This window comes from Notamacropus eugenii, chromosome 3, assembly GCF_028372415.1.
Source record: "Notamacropus eugenii isolate mMacEug1 chromosome 3, mMacEug1.pri_v2, whole genome shotgun sequence".
NCBI classification, from domain to species: Eukaryota; Metazoa; Chordata; class Mammalia; order Diprotodontia; family Macropodidae; genus Notamacropus; species Notamacropus eugenii.
Window position 1 is genome coordinate 257,947,958 of NC_092874.1, and position 23,721 is coordinate 257,971,678.

Here is a 23,721-nt window from a genome sequence, read left to right on the forward strand (position 1 = left end):
CATATTCTAAGTCCTATGATCCCTTAATGAAGAAGTTGCTAGATCTTGTATTTTTCCTGATTGTGTTTCCACAATACTCAAATTGTTTCTTTCTCTCTGCTTGCAATATTTTCTTCTTGACCTGTGAGCTCTGGAATTGGACTACAGTATTACTAGGAGTTTTCCTTTTGGAATCTCGGGAGGAAATTGGTGGATTCTTTCAATATCTTTTGTTTACCCTCTGGTTTTAGAATATCAGGGTAGTTTTCCTGGATAATTTCTTGAAAGATGAGTGGGCTCACTTTTTGATCGTGACTTTCAGGTAGTCCCATAATTTTTAAACTGTCTCTCCTGTATCTCTTTTCCAGGCCAGTTATTTTTCCAATGAGATATTTCACATTGTCTTCTATCTTTTTTTCATTCTTTTGTCTTTGTTTCATAATTTCTTGATTTTTCATAAAGTCATTAGCTTCCATCTGCTCCATTCTAATCTTTAAGGAATTATTTTCTTCAATGGGATTTTGGATTTCCTTTTGGTCAGTTGTGCATTTTAAGGCATTCTTCTCATCACTGGCTTTTTGGATCTCTTTTGCCATTTTGGAAAATCTATTTAAAATATTTATTTATATTTAGTTTTCAACATTCATTTCCACAAGATTTTGTTGCAAATTTTCTCCCCATCTCTCCCCTCCTCCCACCCCAAGACACCGTGCATTCTGATTACCCCTTTCTCCAATCTGCTCTCCCTTCTAAAGCACTCCTCCTTTCCTTATCCCCATCTTCTCTCTTTTCTTGTAGGGCAAGATACATTGCTATACCCCATTACCTAGAATTTCTTATTTCCCAGTTGCATGCAAAAACAATTCTCAACATTTGTTCCTAAAACTTTGAGTTCCAACTTCTCTCTCTTCCTCTTTCCCTACCCATCCCCACTGACAAGGCAAGAAATTCAACATAGGTATACATGTGTAGTTATGCAAAACACTTCCATAGTAGTCAAGTTGTAAAAGATTAATTATATTTCCCTCCATCCTATCCTGTCCCCCATTTATTCTATTCTCTCTTTTGACCTTGTCATTCCCCAAAAGAGTTTACTTCTAATTACTGCCTCCTCCCATTTGCCCTCCTTTCTATCATCTCCCCCATACCCCACTTATTCCATTCTCCCCTACTTTCCTGTACTGTAAAATAGATTATGATACCAAATTGCATGTGCATGTTATTCCCTCCTCAAGCCAAATGCAATGTGAGTAACCTTCACTTTTTCCCTCTCTCCTCCCCCCTTTTCCCCTCCATTGAAAAAGCTTTCTCTTGCCTCTTTTATGAGAGATAATTTGTCCCATTCCATTTCTCCTTTTCTCCTTGCAATATATTCCTCTCTCACCCCTTAATTTTTTTTTTTAAGATATCATCCCTTCCTATTCAACTCATCTTATGCCCTCTGTCTATATGTATATAATCCCTCCAACTACATAGATACTGAGAAAAGTCTGAAGAATTACAAATGTTATCTTTCCATGTAAGAATGTCAACAATTCAACTTCAGTAAGTTCCTTATGATTTCTCTTTCTTGTTTACCTTTTCATGCTTCTCTTGTTTCTTACGTTTGAAAGTGAAATTTTTTATTCAGTTCTGATCTTGTCATCAAAAATGCTTGAAAGTTCTCTATTTCATTGAATGATCATTTTTTCCCCTGTAGTATTATACTCAGTTTTGCTGGGTAGGTGATTCTTGCTTTTAATCTTAGTTCCTTTAACTTCTGGAATACCATATTCCAAGCCCTTCAATCCCTTAATGTAGAAGCTGCTAGATCTTGTGTTATCCTGATTGTATTTCCACAATACTTGAATTGTTTCTTTCTGGCCAGTTGCGATATTTTCTCTTTGACCAAATCTCAGATTTGGTTACAGTATTCTTAGCAGTTTTTCTTTTTTTGGATCTCTTTCAGGAGGTGATTGGTGGATTCTTTTAATATTTATTTTACCCTCTAGTTATAGAATATCAGGGCAGCTTTCCTTGAAAATTCCATGAAAGGTCTCTTCTCCTCCCCGGGTTCCTGTCTTCCCCTTAGCCACCACCACAACCAGAGAAATGATGACTGCTGAAGTACTAAAGATAGAATTTCTCTATAAGGGTGAAACAAAAGAACTACATGAATTGTTGGATAGTCCTGGGAATGTGCTCTTGCAATCTAAAGACCAGATCACAGTAGGCAATGCAGCCAGAAAAAAATCACCTGTATGGAAAGTTCAGTTTCAAATATAATTACCAACTGTACTTTCAAGTTGTTACAGGAAGCAGGTATAAAACTTGCTTTCACCAAAAAATGTGGTGAGACAGCTTTTATTGTACCTCAATGTGCAATGATTCCAATTGAAGGGATATGTAGAATTGCAACTTGTTCTTTTCTCAAAAGAAATCCTAGTGTCAAAGAAGGATACAAGTTCTACCCACCTAAAGTGAAGTTGTTTTTCAAGAATGATGCCTACAATGATCCACAGTGGTCTGAAGAACAGGTTATTGCTGCAAAATCGTGTTTTTCTGGACATATGTCAGACTGAAGTGGATATCATGAGTCATTCCACACAAGCTATTTTTGAAATACTAGAAAAATCTCGGTTAGCTCAGAATTGTACACTGGTTGACAAAAAGATTGAATTTGGTTTTGATGTAATTACAAAAGAAGTTGTTCTTGCTGATATTATTGATAATCATTCCTGGAGGTTCTTGTCATCTGGTGATAGAACCGATCCAAAAGACAAACAGCCATATTGAGACCTTAAGGAAGTGACTCCTGAAGGCCTCCATATGGTAAAGAAAAACTTTGAATGGGTGGCAGAAAGAGTGGAGTTGCTTCATAAAGTGGAAAGTCCATGCAGAGTTGTGGTATTGATAGGCTCAACTTCTGACCTTGGTCCTTATGAAAAAATTAAGAAGGCTTGTGGAAACTATAGAATTGCCTGTGAACTTTGAGAAACATCTGCCCATAAAGGACCCGATGAAACTCTAAAGATTAAAGCAGAGTATGAAGGAGATGGTGTTCCTACTGTATTTGTGGCAGTAACTGGCAGAAGCAATGGTTTGGGAGCAGTAATGTCTGGTAACATGGTATATCCAGTAATCAACTGTCCTCCCCTTACATCTGATTGGGGAGCTCAGAATGTATGGTCCTCACTTTGAATGCCTAGTGGTCTTGGCTGTTCAACTATGCTTTCACATGAAGGAGCAGTTCAATTTGTAGCCCAGATATTTGGATTAAATAACCATTTGGTATGGGCTAAATTTAGAGGAAGCATATTAAACATATGAATTTCCTTGAAGCATGCAGATAAGAAAATCAGAGAAGGCAGCTTATAAGAAGAAAGATTCTAATTTAGCTTTAAAAAGCATTTGCAATCAGGCAAGAGAAAAGATTATTCTAAATTAATCATAGAAAAGTACTAATAAAATTTCTTACTTGGTTTTAAAAAAAAAAAGAAAGTTTCATGAAAGGTGATGTCAAGGCTCTTTTTTTTGATCATGGCTTTCAGGTAGTCCCATAATTTTTAAATTGTCTCTCCTGTTGTTTCTCCAATGATATATTTCACTTTATTTTCTATTTTTTCATTCTTTTGCTTTTTTTGCTAATTTCTTGGTTTCTCATAAAGTCATTAGTTTCCATTTGCTCCATTATAATTTTTAAAGAACTGTTTTCTTCAGTGAGCTTTTACAATTCCTTTTCCATTTGGCTAATTCACCTTTTTAAAACATTCTTCTTCTCATTGGCTTTTTGACTTCTTTTGCCATTTGAGTTAGTCTATTTTTAAGGTATTATTTTGTTCAGCAATTTTTGGGTCTCCTTTAGCATGTGGTTGACTCACTTTTCATGATTTTCTTGCATCTGTCTCATTTCTCTTCCCAATTTTTCCTCCACCTCTCTTACTTGATTTTCAAAATGCTTTTTGAACTCTTCCATGGTCCCAGGGCATTACATATTTATTTTGGAGGTTTTGGATGCAGAAGCCTTGACTTTTATGTCTTTCTCTGATGGTATGCATTGTTTTTCCTCATCTGAAAGGATGGGAGAAAATACTTATTCACCAAGAAAGTAACTTTTTATAGTCTTTCTCCCCCCTTTTTTGGGCATTTTTCCAGCCATTTGAGTCTTTTGTCAAGTGGAAGGTATACCCTAGGGACCTGTAAGTTCTCAGTTCCTCGAGGGTGGCATAATCAGAGAGGAGTATACTCCTCTTGTTGCCTGCACTCTGGTCTGGGAACAACCACAAGGTTTTCTGCCTAGGATCTGTGAGTATAATTCCCTCTTCAGCATCTCCACTAGCCCTACCACACTAGTGCTCCTTCTTACCCCAGGACCACCAGTCAGTTCCCTTCTCACCAAGGTGAAAGAACTTTCTCTCTGACCTTTGAAGATGTCTTTGGTGTTTGTGGGTTAAGGAATCTGGCAACCACCGCTGCTGCCTGGGGTTCTGCTCTCTGAAGCCTGCCCCAGTCCTGTCCCTGCCAGCACTGCCTGGCCAAAGCTCTGAACCTGGTATGATAGACCTTTCCTGTTGATGTTCCAGGCTGTCTTGGGTGGAAATCACTTTCCCTCTGTTGTTTTGTGGCTACTGCTGCTCTAGAATTTGTTTAGAGCCATTTTTTGCAGGTATTTTATGGGCTTTAGGGGGAAAGCTAGCATAGGTCTGTCTTTCTACTCCTCCATCTTGCCTCTGTCCCCTGGGTTAGTCTATTTTTAAAGGTGTTATTTTCTTCAGCCTTTTTTTTGGGGGGGGGGTCCCCTTAAACAAGCAGTTGACTCGTTTTTCATGATTTTCTTGCATTGCTCTCTTTTCTCTTCCAATTTTCATCAACTTCTCTTACTTGATTTTCAAAATCCTTTTTGAGTTCTTCCATGGATGTACAACCTTTGGATGTAGGAGTTTTAACTTTATTCTTTTCTTCTGGTTGTATGTTTTGATGTTCCTTGTCACCAAAGCAGGATTCTATAGTCTGATTCCCCACCTCCTCATCCTCCCACCCCGTTTTTGCTCATATTCCTAACCAGTTCCCTGACTTTTGAGTTCTTTGTCAAGGCAGTTCTCTGGTTCCAGTGAGGGAGGTTAGCCACTCAGTCCCCCTACATCTGTGGCCTAGAGCTCCAGAAACAGCTGCTACTGAGGCTTCTGTGGGTTCTTCCCAAGGGATTGGGGCTGGATAGCACTGCTCTTTCACACAGGTCTGACAGTTTTTTTTTCCACTGACCTTCTAAGTTGTACTCTGCATTTTTATGATCAAGAAGTCTGGAAACTACCACAGCTGTCAGTGATTCAGGCCCCTGAGGCCTGCTGAGTCTCTTTCTGTGTTGGTGAAGCTCATGCTGGACTCACTGCACTCCCATCCTGGTGTGACAGGCACTTCCCATAGACCTTCCAAGACTGTCTTGGGCTGGAGCTTTACTTCACTCCATCACTCTGTGGTCTCTGCAGCTCTAGAACTTGTTTGGAGTAATTTCTTACAGTTCTTTTCAGGGGGAGGGATTCAGGGAAAGCTCAAGTAAATCCCTGCTTTTATTCCTCCATCTTGGCTCCACCCCAAGAAGCTTAGATTCTTTAGGATCATCATTGTAGGTACAGCAGTGGACAAAATATTAGGTCTAGATTCAGGAAGACCAGAGTTCTTTCTAACTCAGCTTTAGACTTACTGGTCATGTGACTGAGCAAATCACTTATTTTCTGTCAGTTCCCTCAGCTATCAAATGGGGATAATAATACATCTGTGAGTTGTTTTGGGGATCAAATGAAATAATTTGAAAATTGCTTTGCACAAGTTCTGATATATAGCATGCTCTTAATAAATACTTGTGTCCTTCCTTCTTAAAGACAACATTGAGCTCTTGGTCATGTTTTTTAAGTGATTAAAGATAGGAAGGAAAAGACCACAATCAAAAAGAATGAAACTCAAGTCATTTCTTACTTGAATGTACCTGGAATACTCATATCAAAGAAAATAGCGGAGTGTTCAGAATGAGTAACATAGCTATATTTCTAGATTCTTTAATGCCTGAAGTCTTTCACATTAAAAGACCATTTTGAATCTAATATTTTTCAAACAAAATAGAACCCCCAAAAAACAAAACATGGTTTTGGTACATAGGTGTATCCCTAGTTATTACACTGCATTTTCAGGTGTGTCTATTTTCCCCTTGGACGATGTTATTCAAGAAATGGGTTTTCCTTGTTAAGTTGTGCTAATTGCATCATGGAAGTCTAATAGTGTGGAGGTCAGTTTTAATATAGATTTACAAATCCCCACAGACTGAAAAAGGTAGTTTTTTGTTTTTTTTTTTCAAGGAGACCTGTATATATATGCATTAGAAAATACAGCTTGTAAGCAACTGGAAATAATTTTGCATGAGAGAATGAAAAATGGAAAAAGTGGGTAACAAGCAATTGTTAAACAATTACCAAATTCCAGGCACTGTGCTAAACACATCGCATTGAGGAGTCAACCATGATCTGTGTTTTATAGCTGAGGTCAATGACTTGTCCAGAATCACAAAGCAATGAAGTAGCTGAGGTTGGATTGAGACATTAGGGTCACTCATTTATAAGCTTCAAAGTCCCACCAATGGAACCTACAAGAAGAGAATCCAAAGAAAACAAGATTTTAGAAAAAGGCAATGAAGTCAGAGTGCTGTTGTCCATTTTAAACACACCTTGAGCTTTATGGGAAATCCTCAGCAATGGATATTAGGAATGCAGTGTCACATTTTTAGATGTGTTCTCAAGATCTCATTATGCTGTCTCTACATTCTTATACTGCAGCTGCTTAAAATGGATTTGCAGCTTCAAACCACTGTGATACATTCTCACTCCAAGGTTTATATTTAAAATGCCTTTTCTCACATCAGGAATGCATTTGTGAAGGATGTGCAGACTTGTGAGTTTTTTAAAGCAGCATTTTGGTTGAATTTTCTTTGCTTAATGAAAAGTTCCCCACCAAAGGGAAGCAAGGATAGTCATTATCTTACCTCTGTTTTTGCTACTTTGGCAGAACTGGAGAAAAGGGAAAGCAATCACTTGTTCTCACTTAAGAATATGAATGAATATTTGTTACTGTGACATTTAAGATTTTCCTTTATTTAAGCCACTGTTTCAGAACTATGAAAATATAATCAGATATTAATTGAGTTTTGAAAAAATGAATAAAGCAAGCAAAAATCTTCTGTCTCACATGTAATGCAGTTTCTTACTCGTATTTTATATCGTATGGATTTTGAAAGAGTACTTAGCCTAATGACTGTGTTAAGGGAGTCTTAGATATTAAGATTAATGCCAGCCCCAGAAGGAACAAAAGACATTGTCAATGTTGGAAAAGGACAACATTCTTACTATTATTATTCATCAGTTTATATGAGTGTTTTGTGAATATAAGTGAGAATCTTACCTGATTGTTTTCAGAGATCGAATGAGATAACGTGTGAATCATTTTGTTAACTGTAATAATAATGGTCTACATTTATATGTGCTTTTACAGAGGAGATGAAAGATTTTTAATCCCATTTTACAGATGAGGACACAGTTATGGAAAGATTAAGTGGCTTTGCCAGTGTCTCACAGCTACCTTGGATACAAGCCATTATTAGCAGTGTATTTCCTGACACTACCCTTTGCTCTAATATGCCATAATACAATCATCATTATCCATAAGCATTTATTAGAATGACTTTTTATGTGCCAAGCCCTATGATAAGTGATGGGGATATAAAGAAAGGTTAAAACACATTCCCCGCCATCAAAGAGCCCATATTCTAATAGGGGAGATAAAGATGCAAATAACTGAGTGTATATATAAGCATATATATATAGTGTAAAGGAGAGATAAGATACAATTGGAGGGTAGATAGTTTAGGATCACCAGTTAAGATATCTTGTAGAAAGTGGGATTTGAGCTCAGTCTTAATGTAAGCCATGGAAACCATGAGGCTGAATTGAGGAGGGAGAGCATACCAAGAATGGAAAATAGCTAGTAAAAAAACCCAAAAAGCACAGGTCTTAGCAACGCAATGTCTTATTTAAGCAAAAGCAAGAAGTCCAAGGTCTCCAGATTGTATGATGCATAAAAAGCAATATAAATACCTGTTAGGTGTATTCCTAGTAGAGCTATTGTTAACACTGAATTTTCTCTTATCCAAAAAAAAAAAAAATGAAGATGAAACATACATTTGTAAACAAAAATTGTTGTGATTTTCCAGAAGTTTTTAAAGTGAATGGTTATTTTGGGCAGATTTGAGGTGTAAAAAACAGTAAGTTTATACTAAGAGCTGCAGGGAAATTGCTGACATCTTCTAAAAGGAAGGCATTAAAAGTCCTTGGATGATAATAAAAGGTTTTGTTTTTTTTCTTTTAAATCAGTTTATTTAAGCAATCCACCTGGGATTTAATGGTAGTTGTCCCCCTTGGAGGCAGATAATTTACTGAAAAGGAATTCAAGTGAAGATCAGAGGATCTGTGTACCAGTCTTGACCTTATCATCTACTAGTCTTTTAAGTCATTTGACCATTCATAGGTTTATTTTCTTACTCTTCTAGACTCAACCCAAATACCATCTCATCATTAAGTAACAATTAACTACAATGCCGGATGCTGAAAAGATAATAAACTTTCTGTCCTCAAGAAACATAGTCTACTGATAGGTGGGTGGGAGTGCAACATATACAAACACAAAACTTAAGAAATGCATTTAATGAGCATCTAATAACTAGGGAGATCAGAAAAAGGTTTCATATAGTCTTGACAAACATGGCACATGGACTGAGCCTCAGAGACATTAAGAACACATACACAATGCTTTTTTTTTTTTTAAAGTTAAGAATACTAAGAGACAGATATGAGAAAAAAGTTATGGGGGAGAGTTTGTACTAAGGCATAGAGACAAAGGAAAGAATGCCAATTATATAGAATAGTTCATAAGTTAATTTGGCATGAATGCAGAAGCCCTGAAGAGAAGTAATAAGAAATGTCTTGAAAGGTAGGCATGATGCCATTGTGAAAACAAAAACAAAAACAAAAAACCCTGTGATTTAAATCTTGGATCTTTCACATATTCCCTGTATGGATTCAGGCAATCATTTCACCTCTCTAGACCTCAGTTTCTCAATCTGTAAAAAGAGAGAATTATGTCTTTGAAGTTTCTTATATATGATCTTCCAATAGCCACCTATCTTGGAATCAGATTACAAGTAACATTAAATAGTAGGTAGAGAGATTTGGTTTTTATTTTACTGGCAACTGAACAGGAGAATGGGATAATCAGTCCTCTGTCTTTGGAATTTTTTTGATAGCTATGTAGAGGCTAAATTAAAGGACAAAAACCATAAACAGGGATATCAATAATAGTAAAAAGGTATTATAAAATATTAGGCAAGAAACAATGGAACACTTGGTCATAGCCAGACAAATGCAACGAAAGGAGTCAATAGAAGGGGCAGAGGGACAGTCAAGCATTACTCCAAAATCTTGCCATTGGATACCTGAAAGAAGAGTAGTACCTTTGACAAGAATGATGAAATTACAAGAAAAGGTAAATTTATGAGGGAATGGTAATAAGTCTGGTTTTGGCTAAGTTCAGTTTGCAAAATTGATCATCCATTCAGATGAAATTGAAAATGAAAGACTGGAGATCAGAAGTTTAGGGATGCATATACAAAATTTTGGAGTCACAGGTGAAAATGGAATCCATAGGATTAGATGAAATCAATTCATTCAATTTTTGAAAATAGAAAGCTGATCCAGGAATACTCATTTTGTCCACTCCCCCCATCTCAGGTAAAAGTTTTTTCTCTTGTTTTCTCCCAATTTGAATTTTATTGAACATTTGTCTGAGATTCTCTTTTACATTAAATTATTCTGTGAGTACAAGTCTCACCCATAGTGCAAGACATCAATTATCTAAAAATTTGTTGAAGTCTCTTTTGTTATAAAAACAAAACTATTTATGTTCTTTAATGACAATTTTATTCTTCAAAAGGCAAAGAAGTGGAATGACTGAATATTCCACACCACTATGGAGCTAAATGGAAACAATTTTTCTTGATCAATATGGCTGCAGTGGTAGAAATGATAGGAACTTTAACCTTGAAAACCAGATCATCATTTGTCAGAGATGTTATTGAGAGAAAGCCAGTTCAGAAACAGATTCAACTGGATCAATAACCTCTGAGTCTCTTCTAATTCCTACATACAGTAATTGTTTACCTATTTAAACTGAAAGGTCCGTTAGGTAAGAAACTCATTTCTGCGTTGCATCTCCAGGGCTCAATACCAGACCTTATTTGTAGTATACGGTGAACATTTCTTGAATTCAGTTGTATCAAACTATTCTGGAGCTGCTTATTTGGAAGATTTCATGTGAGAAGTCAGTGAGATAATTTATACAGATATGCTTTATAATGTTACAGTGCTGCACCAGTATGAAGCATTCATATCCTCTTGCTACAGAGAAATTGTATTTAAAATTCATTATTCATTCATTCATGTTTGGTAAGAAAAATTCATTCATTCATATTTTATAGCAAAAACTCATTCTCTTATATTTGGTAGTAAAAATCCATTAAGTATTCCAATTGTTTTCCTCTTAAAATACTAACAATACATTTATCACTTTTATAAGGTAATATGTGGCCTACATGACCATAACAAAATCAGACCTGACAAATATTTGGTTGTTGTTATACATCGTGTTTCATTGTCAGCCCTATGAGAAGCAGTTAAGCCTTCTATGATAACAAACAATCTTTGACCATAATATCATTGAACAGAACTTATAAAATCTAAACCAATTTCATTCAAGAGGCAGCACTAGGGGACCTATGGTTCTGTTCCATTATATTAATGTCATCAGAACCACTTTCACCTTAAAAAAAGGCTTCCTTTGGGAAAAAAAAATCCTTTCTGAAAAAATAAACAAAATTCATTGCAAATTTTAAAATACAAAATTAATATATTGTTATTATAGTTACTATTATTAGACAAGGTACAATGCTTCCAGTTGGACTACAGAAATGGAGGGTTGAAATTGTTCTATCCTGACATTATACATAATCTGAAATAATCATACTACAGCTTTGTCTCATTTCTCTAAGTTCTATCACCTGTGCACAAGTAAAGCAATTAAGACTTTTCCTTTGTATGATAAGGCATTGTGGTATACCAGGCAAAGTTGAAATCTGGAACCAATAGCCACCCAGCTTCAAATCCTGTGCCTCATACCAGATATGTGACAATTGTAGTTACTTGGCCTCTCTCTGAACTTTATCCTCTGCATTTGCAAATGAAATATCTTACTACTTATCTTACAGTGTTGTTGCAAAAATCAGATGAGAATAATCTGTAAACTTTCAAAAGTAGGTCATACCTATTGGTATGATCAAGTAATCATTTTTATATTCCTATGTAGCTGGTATATCTCCCTCATTAGATTGTGATCATTATTGAGGAGGGTGGTATAGAAAGAAATTACTGATTTCATTCCACATCAACTTGCAGACCTCACTGATTGAACAAATATTTGACTACCTTCTTTGTACAATTCATAAATTTATACAATACAATACATAAAAATTTGTATAGAAAACAAATATGGTTTTTGCCTTTCTTTGTATCTCCACAGCAATTCCATGGTACCTAGTATCCAGTAGGCATTTTAGAAATATGTGTTGACTTGTTAGTTTTTTCTTATAAAAATTAAAGTTTTATTCTTGCTACTTTGTCAGCTCATATAACTTTCCCTTGAAGCAGCTATACTTCCCTCTCCTACTCTCCCACAGTTCTCCTCTGTAATAAGGTATAGATGACCAAAACAAACAATTTCACAGGTCATATCTGACAGCATATGCCTCATTCCTCACTTATCATCTACTACCTCTGCCTAGAGAAGGGATATGGATCTTAAAATCAGTTTTGTGGAGTCAAGATTGGTCACTGCAGCCAAGAGAAGTTCTGTTTCCTGGTATCATTTTCCTTCATTTTATAAGAGTCATGATAAGTAACTTTTTAAATTGTCTTGTTTCCTTCAGATGCCCCTATAATTTTGATCTGGACAGCATAAGCTAGTGAGCAGAATGTAAGAATCGTGAGATACTATCTGGAAACTAGAAAGAGGTAGGCTTATTGAGAAATTTTCACATTAGAGCATTTAAATATCCATGGACTGATATGTTGGCAAGTCCTGGTATATAGCCATAACAGAACTTTGAGCTTTTTAAATACCTGGAATTATTATCCCTATGGTAGACAGTAATATCATTCAAGATAAAAACGGAATCTTACTCATTTCTGACAATGACTACCAGAGTGAATTGTACAAAGGAGGTGGTTAAATATTTGTTCAATTGGTGAGGTCTGTAAATTGACATGGAATGCAATCAGTAATTGCTTTCCACACCCCACCCTCAATAATTTCATTATTTTCTCACTTTCACCTTACATCTTGGGCAAGCCAATTAACCTCCCATAGTCTTCTTTTCCTTATTTGTTAAGTGAAGGGATTGGATGCTATGTCCTTTGAGGTCCTTTCCCACTCCATGATCCTCTCAACCTTTTACCATAATCTAAGACCTTCATTCAGCAGTTAGAGCTAAAAATGTTAAAAATACAAAGCCTAACTTAAATACTAAGCTGATTCATTTTTTCACTGACATTAAATTCAGTAAGAAATATAAAAGGATCACATGACATTCTTTCCTTAGGTTCTTATGATAGATTAAGAGAATGCATTCCAGAGAGAGACAGACAGACAGAGAGACAGACAGAGAGACAGAGAGAGACAGAGACAGATACAGAGACAGAGACAGAGAGACAGAGACAGAGACAGAGACAGAGACAGGGACAGGGACAGGGAGAAAGAGAGCGAGAGAGTAAGAGAGCGAGATAGCAGAAAGGTGAACCTAAGCTTGCAGAAGACAGATAGTCATCTACACAGTTTTGGTCAACTGTAGACAAATAGAAACCTCTGTCATGTGTAACAGAACACATGTAAAGCTAGTCTGGATGTTCCCTAGAATTAACTCCTCTTTAGAATGCTTGATGTGCCCTGCCTAGGTGACATGATTTAGTATTTGTTGTCCCTTTCTAATAGGAATATCAATCAGATCACATCATCTTGGCTGGTTGTTGAAAATGTCATGTGGGAGAGAATCAAAAGCTTTTTGGAAGTTCTCGTTTTACATCTATTGCTTTCTCTTCTGCTGTAAGTCCTGCCATTTTGTCATGCAAGACAGTTAAACTGATCTGACATTTGATTTTAAAAAGTCATCCACTCTATCTGTTATTATATTGTACCTTTCATTTTGTTTCAAAGTGCTTGCAAGTTTATCATTTTATGATTTATATTACTATTATTCAAGACATAAACCTCATTTTCTAGGTCAAGAGTTGACCTGAGAAATAGTTAGGATGAGAAGATCAAACTGAATTATGTTTAGAAAATTTTTGGGGGGGGTAAACTTTATATTTAGTTTTTTTCCCAATTACAGATGAAAACAATCTTCAACTATTTTATGTCAAGTTCTAGATTCTCTCTCTCCATCCTCTCTACCCTCCTGGAGAAGGCAAGAAATTTGATATAGATCATACATGTATACTCATGCAAAACATATTTCTTTATTAGTCATGTCACAAAAGAAAACAGATCAAACAATGAATTTACAAAAGTATTCTTTGATGTACATTTAGACTCCTTCAATTTTTTTTTTTTTTCCTGTGGAGATGGATGACATTTCCTTATAAGTCCTTTGAAATGATCTTGGATCATTTTCTTGATCAGAATAGCTAAGGTTGTTGCTATTATTGTTTCATAATTGATCATCCTTACAATATTGCCGTTACTGTAGTGATGTTCTCTTGATTCTGGTCATTTATCTCAAGTCATGTAAGAGTCTCCCATTTTTTGGAAAGCATGATGCATGTCATTTATTATAGCATAATAATATAATAATTTTTTCAGTCATTCCTCAATTGATGGGCATCCCCACAATTTCCAATTCTTTGTCCTCCCCCACTACTCCTATAAATGTATTTTTGTATACATACACACACACACACACACACACACACACACACACACACCCCTTTTTCTTCACTTTTTTTCTTCTCTCTGGGATACAGATCTGGTAATAATATGCTAGGTCAAAATGTAGATGCACAGTTTGATAAATCTTTGGGTAGAGTTCCAAATTGTTCTTCAAAATGGTTGGATTATTTCAGAACTCTACCAACAGTGTATTAGTGTCCCAAGTTTTATACATCCTCTCCAACATTTGTCATTTTCCTTTTGTTTGGAAATTGTCTACAATGCTTTCTTAATGGTTGGCAATCTGCTCACAGCTGCAGAAGTCCATCTCTTCAAATGATGCCACTGGGCTGTGAATCAGAATAGCATGGTATCATTGCCATTGCAGGTGACTGCAATTCCTTTGCAGTGAATTGCAGATTGTGCAGGCTACATATAAATAGCATATAGCTTATTAATAAAGATGACCTGGCATTTTAGGCCAGATCTATGAAAGGATAAGCTGGCACTTCATGTTTGGAAATAAAAATGAAATGAATTTTGTATATCAGTTGATTGTCCATAAAAGGAAATTTACTTAGCCATAGCATGGAAAGAACACTTAAAGATACTTTACTGATCAACTTTCCCATCTGAGTGTTGGTCATGTTGGTCAACTGGTCAAACCTCAAAGAGACACTCCTGCCTTCCAAGTGGACTATCCAGTGTCCAGAAGTCAAGGGAAGTAGGATTAAAACCAAGAATCACCCATCCAGCAAAACTGAGTATAATATTTCAGGGGAAAAATGGAATTTCAATGAAATAGAGGATTTCTAAACATTCTTCTCTCTAACTCACTTAATAATGAAAAAGTTCTCATGAGTTACAAATATCATTTTTCCATTTAGGAATGTAAGCATTTAAACTTTAATGGCTTAAACTTTATGGTTTCCCTTTCCTGTTTCCCTTTCCATGCTCTTGATTTTTGTATTTGAAAGTCAAATTTTCTATTCAGCTCTGTTCTTTTCAACAAGAATGTTTGAAAGTCCTGTCATTTCATTAAAATTTCACTTTTTAACATGAAGTATTATACACAGTATTGCTGGATAGGTGCTTCTTGGTTTAGTCCTACCTCCTTTGAGCTCTGGAAAATCATATTCCAAGTCCTTTGATCCCTTAGTGTAGAAGCTGCTAAAACTTGTGTAATCCTGATTGTGTTTCCACAATATTTGCATTATTTCTTTCTGACTGCTTGCAATATTTTCTCCTTGACCTGGAACTCTGAAATTTGGCTACAAAATTCTAGAGGTTTTGGGGGTCTCTTTCAGGAGGTAATTGGTGAATTCTTTCCATTTCTGTTACCCTCTGGTTCTAGAAAATCAGGGCAGTTTTCCTTGATAATTTCTTGGAAGGCAGACAGCACAGAGCATGGCCCATGTGGCAGGGACAAGACCTAGAACAGGCTTCAGGGAGCCACTGGCAGCAGTTCCCAAATTGCTCAACCCACAAATGCCACAGATAGCTTCAAAGGTCAGTGGGAGGGCTTCTTCATCCAGGAGAGGGGAATACAGTCTAGACCACCAACGACAGCCTTTGCAGCAGCAGCTTCCATTTTTGAAGCTCTCAGCCAAGAGCCCATGGGGGAATTGAGTGGCTGCTCTGAATCTCAGCCCTGAGAGCTGCCCTAGAGTAAGGAGGAGCACTTGTGTGGTGGAGCTGGAGGTGGTAGTGTTGAGGGAATTCTAATTGCAGATCCTGGGCAGAAAAGTTTTTGATTGCTCCCAGACCAGTGTGCAGGCCAGGAGAGGAGCAAACTCCTCTCTCTTGATTGTGCCACCTTGGAGGAATTGAGAACTTACAGGTCCCCAGAGTATACCCTCCTCTTGAAAAAGGACTCAAAAGTCAAGTAACTGGCTGGGAAAATGTTCAACAAAAGGAGAAAAAATAATACTATAGGAGTTTGCTTTCTTGGTGAACAGGTATTTTCTTCCATCCTTTCAAATGAGGAAGAACAATGCATATTGTCAGAGGAAGTCAAGGCTTCTGCATCCAAAACCTCCTAAATAAATATGCAATGGTCTCAGGACATAGAAGAGCTCAAAAAGGGTTTTGAAAATCAAGTAAGAGAGGAAAAATTGGAAAGAGAAATGAGAGTGATGCAAGAAAGTTATGAAAAGTGAGTCAACAGCTTGCTAAAGGAGACCCAAAAAATGCTGAAGAAAATAACATCTTTAAAAATAAGCTAACTCAGGTTGTAAAAGAGATCCAAAAAGTCAATGAGGAGAAGAATGCCTTAAAAAGCAGAATTGACCAAATGGAAAAGGAGATTCAAAAGCTCACTGGAGAAAATAATTCTTTAAAAATTAGAATGGAACAGATGGAAGCTAATGACTTTATGAGAAACCAAGAAATTACAAAACAAAATGAAAAGAATGAAAAAATAGAAGATAATGTGAAATATCTCATTGAAAGAAAACAAACTGATCTGGAGAATACATCCAGGAGAGACAATTTAAAAACTATGGGATTACCTGAAAGCCACGATAAAAAAAAAAAAAAAGAGAGCCTAGACATCATGAAATTATCAAAGAAAACTGCCTTGATATTCTAGAACCAGAGGGCAAAATGAATATTAAAAGAATCCACTGATCATATTCTGAAAGCAATCCAAAAAAAAGAAAAACTCCTAGGAATATTGTAGCCAAATTCTAGAGTTCCCAGGTCAAGGAGAAAATGTTGCAAGCAGCTAGAAAGAAATAATTCAAATATTGTGGAAATATAATCAGGATAACACAGGATCTGGCAGCTTCTACATTAAGGGATAGAAGGGCTTGGAATAGGATATTCTAGAAGTCCAAGGAACTAGGATTAAAACCAAGAATCACCTACCTAGCAAAAATGAGTATAATACTTCAGGGGATAAGTGATCATTCCATGATATAGAGGACTTTCAAGAATTCTTGATGAAAAGACCAGAATGGAACAGAAAATTTGACTTTCAAACACAAGAATCAAGAGAAATATGAAAAGTATGTAACTCTTAAGACTTTTCTCAGTATTTGGGTTATTGGAAGGATTACATACACACACACACACACACACACACACATAGACAGAGAGCACAGGGTAAGTGGAATAAGAAAGCATGACATCTAAAAAAGTAAAGTTAAGGAGTAAGAGGAATACATTGGGAGGAGAAAAGGAGAAATGAAATGGGACAAATTGTCACTCATAAAATAGGCAAGACAAAGCTTTTTCAATGGAGGAGAAAAGGGAGGATGTGAGAGGGGAAAAAGTGAAGCTTACTCTCTTCACTATTCACTTACACTCTTCACTCTATTCACAGGAATAACATGCACACTCCATTTGGTATGAAAATCTATCTTATACTACAGGAAAGTAGGGGAGAAGGGGATATGTGGGGTATGAGGGGGATGATAGAAGGGAGGGCAATTGGGAGGAGCAGATAATTAGAAACAAACACTTTTGGGGAGGGACAAGGTCAAAAGTGAGAATAGAATAAATGAGAGGGAGGATAGGATGGAGGGAAATAGTCTTACACAACATGAGTATTATGGAAGTCTTTTGTAAAACTAGACATGTACAGTCTATATTGAATTGCTTGCCTTGTCAGTGGGGATGGGTGGGGAGGGAAGAAGGGAGAGAAGTTGGAATTCAAAGTATTAGAAGTAAATGCTGAGAATAATTTTTGTTTACAACTGGGAAATGAGAAATACAGACAATGAGGTATAGAGATCTGTCTTGCCCTACAAGAAAAGAGAGAAGATGGGGATAAGAGAAGGAAGGGGTATGATAGAAGGGAGGGCATATTGAGGGAAGGGGTAATCAAAATGCAAGGTGTTATGGGTTGGGGGGAGGGGAGAGATGGGGAGAAAATTTGGAACTCAAAGTTTTGTGGAAATGAAAGTTGAAAACTAAAAATAAATAAACATTAAAAAAGCAAGACAAAAAATAGAGGAAATGAATAAAGATACTTTTATTAATACTAGAAAAAAATAAAATTATGTAACCTCTGTCTTCCATATAAATACCCATCTATATGATAATTTTTTAAACTGCTTCTTCTCCTTCTGAAATAAGTACATTACTAGGAATGAGTTCACATATTCCATGGACAAGCTTCCTGTCAAATAATTTTCTTTGATATTGATTTGGGAACTTGAATGTGATATTCTTCTCCCTTGAGGTAAAGGGATGAGAACACCTGAAATATTAAGCAATTATAATCAATTAATTGTGAAACACTGTTAGGAGCTGGATAGAAAGACCAAAAAAGAAACAGCCTCTGACTTCAAGGAACTTATATACCAAGGGGTACACAAGGTACTGTGCTAAGCAATTAAGAACAAAATGACATTTTTACCTAAATGAAAGATTAACATACTGCACATCATAAACGTAATTAGAGGGGAAAAAAGCAAAGAAATCTCACCAGAATTCATTCTTATCCTTCTGTGCACTCTGGAAAGCAGTGTGATAAGAGTGTTATCCGAATTTCATAAAGTCTGGTTTAATCTTGGCTTTGCCACTAACCTACTAGGTGAATCAGGCAAGAGCTTGTAAACCATGTCAGTCTACAAAATGATTCTCACTGCCTTCAATATAGCAGAGGGGAAAGGGAAGTCAACATAAAAAAATTAATAGGTGGCTCAGAAACTTCACATCTATACATTGTGATTAGGATTTTCAAAAAGAAATTCAGAAGTTTCCAGAAATGGTGTCTAACAAATTTACAAAAAAAAAAAATTGACTAACACCAAAAATCCTTTCTGAATTAGTGACTGTATTACTAATCAGAATAGTTCATACAAGTCAAAACAGCACATTAGAATGAAATAAAAGTAAATGTTTCTGCAAGAAGTTGTAAGAATATGAAAGAAAAAAACTTGCTGGGCCCAAGGAGATAGGTTTTTTACTTCATCCTCTAAAAGAGCCCCTAAAAATTGGAATTCAAAATCTTATGAAAATGAATGTTGAAAAATATTTTTTAAAAAGTCCCTAGCCATTGAGCTATATATTAGAACCAGATTCAGTCATAGGGAATCTTAAAGACAAGTTCTAGATTATTTTCCTCACTCTTCAGTACTTTATTTTCCCATTCCCAGATTCCTGAGGGAATAAATTAAAACTAAGGATCCTATCTGAAACTGGAATAGAATGGTACTGAATGTGTAGTGAAGATAAGGTATAGGACAGCTATTTATCTCTTTAGTATGAAAACAATGCTTAGAACACCAAAGATGAATAAGCATCCACTGACAAAGATAAATATGAATAGGTAACATGTGATCCATGTGTTATATTTTCCTAGGAACTTGTCTGGAAAATTCCTTCAAAGTTTTGTATTCCAACAGTCCAGACCCGGACGTGGCCTCTTATCATTAGTGCTCATCTTTTCCTTTAAGATATACTGGTGTCATTTGGAGGCAATTCACATCTACAACCAATAGTTTCTGAGAGACTCCTGCTCCTAAACTCCCAAACTCACAAAATTATCTTCAAGACTGGAAAGCACATAAATGCTTATTAATTTGACTGAGAGTTTTCTGCGCTATGGCTTATATTCTCTCCCCTCCTCTAATTAGAATGTAGTCTCTTTGAAGAGCTGTTTTATTTCTGAAATTATGAAGTGCTTCAGAACTGAGCTAGAATGTACATGGTCTATCAAAAGAGTCCCAGATCATGAAGATGAGGACAGAGGGGGTCCTTATTTATTTCTCAGAATACTGCATACCTCTGGTTAAAGAAACTCTTAAGTGAGAGCCTAGGAATTCCCATCTCAGGCTAACCTAGGTGAGTACGTTTTCTAGAAGCTACATTAGAGTAGTTGTTAGTCTGATAGGGTAGGAAAGGTGCCCGCATCCTGACCTCTCCTTGAAATTCTCAGAGAGAGTTTGGTTGTTTGAAACATTCAGGAGAAGGGAGAGAATGGTGGGAGGAATGAGAAGGAAAGGTAAGGAAATATGTTTCCTTTCAAACTCATGGTGTGACACCCTTACCACCCTTACCTTATGAGCTGCATGTGAGAGGAGCAGGAAAGCAGAGGAGAAACCAAGGTTTTCTACATATCCTGAAAGTATAAAGCTCTTCATACTTCCTAAAATCAAAGTATCCTCTGCCCTTTTGGTCTTTCCCTCCAATTCCCTGATCCCTCACAGGGATTCCATCTTAAGTATGTCTAGGACACTCACATCTTTTTTCTCTCCAGTCTATACTTCTGATTCTCCTGGACCTTCTCTACAATACTCTCATAAGAGGTAACTTAATCTCTCACCTTTTTATAGGTTATATCCTCTCCCCTCCCCCAATTAGAATGTAATCTCCTTGAAGAGAATATTTTTCCACTTATATTTATATTTCTACCACAGTGCCAGGCACATAATAAATATTTACTAATGCTTGATGACTTGACCCAAGATTTCTGTGGGTTCTGAAATCATGAAGCCCTTCAGAACTGAGCCAGTGTACATGGTTCATCAAAAGTGGCCCAGATTCCTCAAATGGGACAGAAGTGGGGGAGAGAGGAGTCCTCATTTATTAGCCATCATAACTGAATTATAGCAGTTCCAAAGAGACTCATTCAAACAACCTACTAATTTAAACCACTAGACCACATCAAACAAGCTACTAATGCTGAAAGTTGGGGGAGGTGTCAAGGTAGACATGAACTAATGATTTTCTGCAGTAGTTAAATCCATATAAAGCAATCATCACACTAAAGAGGCTGAAAACTAGAAACTACCTCCCTCCAAAATACCTTATACCCCTGCAAATTGGTCAATAACAATACTTGTTTGGTATTTCAAAAATGTCATTTGTTAGACACCATAATGGAGAATGGTGGAAAAATTAAGAAGAATATCATTGCAGAAAATAGCAAATAGATGAGAAAACAAATCTGCATGAGAATTAACTGAGCCAATAGGTGAGCATCACACAAATAAATATTTCAGAGTGATTGCCCGACTTTCTCTTTTAATCTAAATATATTATTCCAATGTAGACAGAATAAAAAAAGAATGATGTTTCCTTTAATACTTAGGGTAGAAATCTAAATTATTTCCTTCTACAGAATCAGCTACTTTGATCAATCTGTCAGTCATAGTGCCAAACAAACTTTAAAATATTCTGCAGTAGATGGAATACATATTTATAAAATGGAATACAATCTAATAAGAATAAAACTAGTAAGGAAATGCCACTGAAAAAATAGAAACTTAAATTGATAAAATTATTTTGTAATAACATAAATGAAATCTCAAAAGTGAAAGGCAGATTGCTGTATCAGAAAGAGCATTGAATTAAAATACAGAAGACCCAAAGTTAGTCTTATTTTTTATATTAAGTAAAGAATTGTGAGCAGCTACCTAATTTTTCTTAGCTTCATTTTTTAAAACAAGAACAGTATATGCAAAGTCTACATAACCAAATTATAAGCCTTTAGTGAGAAATACTATAAATTCATCATAACTCATTTCTCTCATGGCTAAATAATGATCTTCTTCACCTCTTATTGATTTTCTGTCACATGTCCAAGAATGTTCCTTCTGAATAGTTTTTCCCTCTCAATAATCCCCATACTTTTTGTCTCAAATAATCTTGACTCTTTCCTGAAAAGATGGGAATAATTCTCTTTAGCTTCACAAACCTTTTCTTCCAGACCTCCAGACTTTTATCCTGATCCGCTTGGCTTAATTCCAGAAGGTCCTCCTCCTCACTTTTTTTAAAAATCCCATTCTCTCATCCCCTCCCAATGCCTTCAGAAAATTTCCACATTGATAAGCCTTCCTTGCTATCTTGTCTTCTGTGTCTCCCTAGCTAAGATCTACCTACTCCACTTCTGGGAGGATCAATTCCTTTAGTGTGACGGCTGGCCAGCCCTTTTCAGGGCTTCTTTCCACCTTTGGTGCTTCCATCTGAACTATTTTAAGAAGATTCTGAAGATCACTTGGCAGGATAAGGTACCAGACCCTGAGATCCTTGCTTAAACTAAATTTGCTAAGTATTCAAACTATGCTTCAGAGAGCACAACTCTGATGGGCTAGCCACATTGTTCTAATGCAAAATGTATGCTTGCCAAAAAGATTATTTTATGGAGAACTCTCATGGGGCAGACGATCACATGGTGGTCAGAAGAAGCAATAAAAGGACAATCTCAAGGTCTCTCTCAAGAATTTGGATTAGACTGTGCAACATGGGAGACACTGGCACAGGACCTCTCAGCATGGCATGCCCACATCAGAAGGAGTGCTGTGCTCTTTGAGCAAAGCAGAATTGAAACAGAACAAAGAAAACATGGGATGTGTAAATTTGGAGTAACCACCCCAAATGTTCACTCGGACTATCTATGCCCAATCTGTGGTAGAGCATTCCGAGCTCCTCTTGGTCTGATCAGTCAGTCAGACACATTGAAACTTGACTTTATCATGGTCCTCTTCGAGAATGAAGGACAACAACCAACCAACCAACCAGCTCCACCTGTACTTAGCACCTTGGACAGGTCTATCCAATTAGAAAATGGTTTTCCTTTTCCCTCCCATCCATTCAAGGTTTTGTCCTGTAACTCCCCCCACCCCCCCTTTCTTTTATTAGGAACTTCTTAAAAAAGGTTAACATTAATCTGTTCTTTTTGCTTTCCATCACCCCATATGTCTCAGCTCCTTTCAGTTAGGTTTCTGTCACCTATTCTTCTAATGAAATTATCTCTCTAAATTCTCCAATCTTAACCTAATTCTTATCTAATAGCTTTGAAAAGCACTGTGGTATGAATTGATAAATAATGAACAAAAAAGTATTTGTTAAATACCTTAAATACCATGTACTAAGCTAGGTAACTGGGTGAATAGACTGTAGGGCCTGAGGTCAGGAAGACTTGAGTTTTAATCTGGCCTCAGATACTTACTAGCTGAATTACCCTGGGCAAGTCACTTACTTCTGTTTTGCTTCAGGTTCCTCTTCTGTAAGATGAGGTGAAGAAGAAAATGGAAAACCACTCCAGTATCTTTACCAAAGAAAACCCCAAATGAGGTCATGAGGAGTCAGACATGACTGAAAAGATTGGGCAACAGCAACCAAAAGATGTGCTAAAGACATAAATAAATACAAGAAAGCAATATTTTCTCCATAATTAAATAATGAAAGAAACAAACCAATTAAGAAAAAACTAGAAATAGGAGAAAGGAGGATATCTGGAACAACATGATATGAAAGAAATTGTTAGGTGATGAGAAGCCTGACTTTAGGCAAGATTAGTTAAGAGCTCACAAAGTCCAGGGAGTCCCTGTGGCCAGAGGTCAAAGTCCTGGTGGGAGAGAGGATCAGATAGTATTAGACACAAGATCTGGGTTCCAGCTGCCACCTCTAACCCACACTAGTTCTGTGACACTAAGCAAGGCATTTAATCTTTCAATGCCTCCAGCAACTCTCTGAGACTATCAATTACAGAGAAAGTGCCAAAGCAAACCAATACAAATGAAAGTTTCTTGATGGAAGCTCCACGTAACCCAGTAAAATGCAAGATGTTTTAAGGCTTTCATTGTTATTTCCTTGCCTGTCATGAAGAATTAGACTGGTGACCCCCAGTCCTGCTTTCTGATATTTCCCATTTGCTTCCATGATGTGCCCTTTCCTGTTCTCTTATCTGAAATCTCTCTTTAGTCGCCTGCCCTCTTTTATTGTCTGCCTTCAACTTCA

At 36.5% G+C, this 23,721-nt stretch overlaps 1 pseudogene; it reads left to right on the forward strand.

The window, feature by feature from the left end:
• The first annotated feature begins 2,070 nt into the window (after positions 1 to 2,070).
• On the forward strand, positions 2,071 to 3,336 carry LOC140531509 (bifunctional phosphoribosylaminoimidazole carboxylase/phosphoribosylaminoimidazole succinocarboxamide synthetase pseudogene; annotated as a pseudogene).
• Positions 3,337 to 23,721: the final 20,385 nt, after the last annotated feature.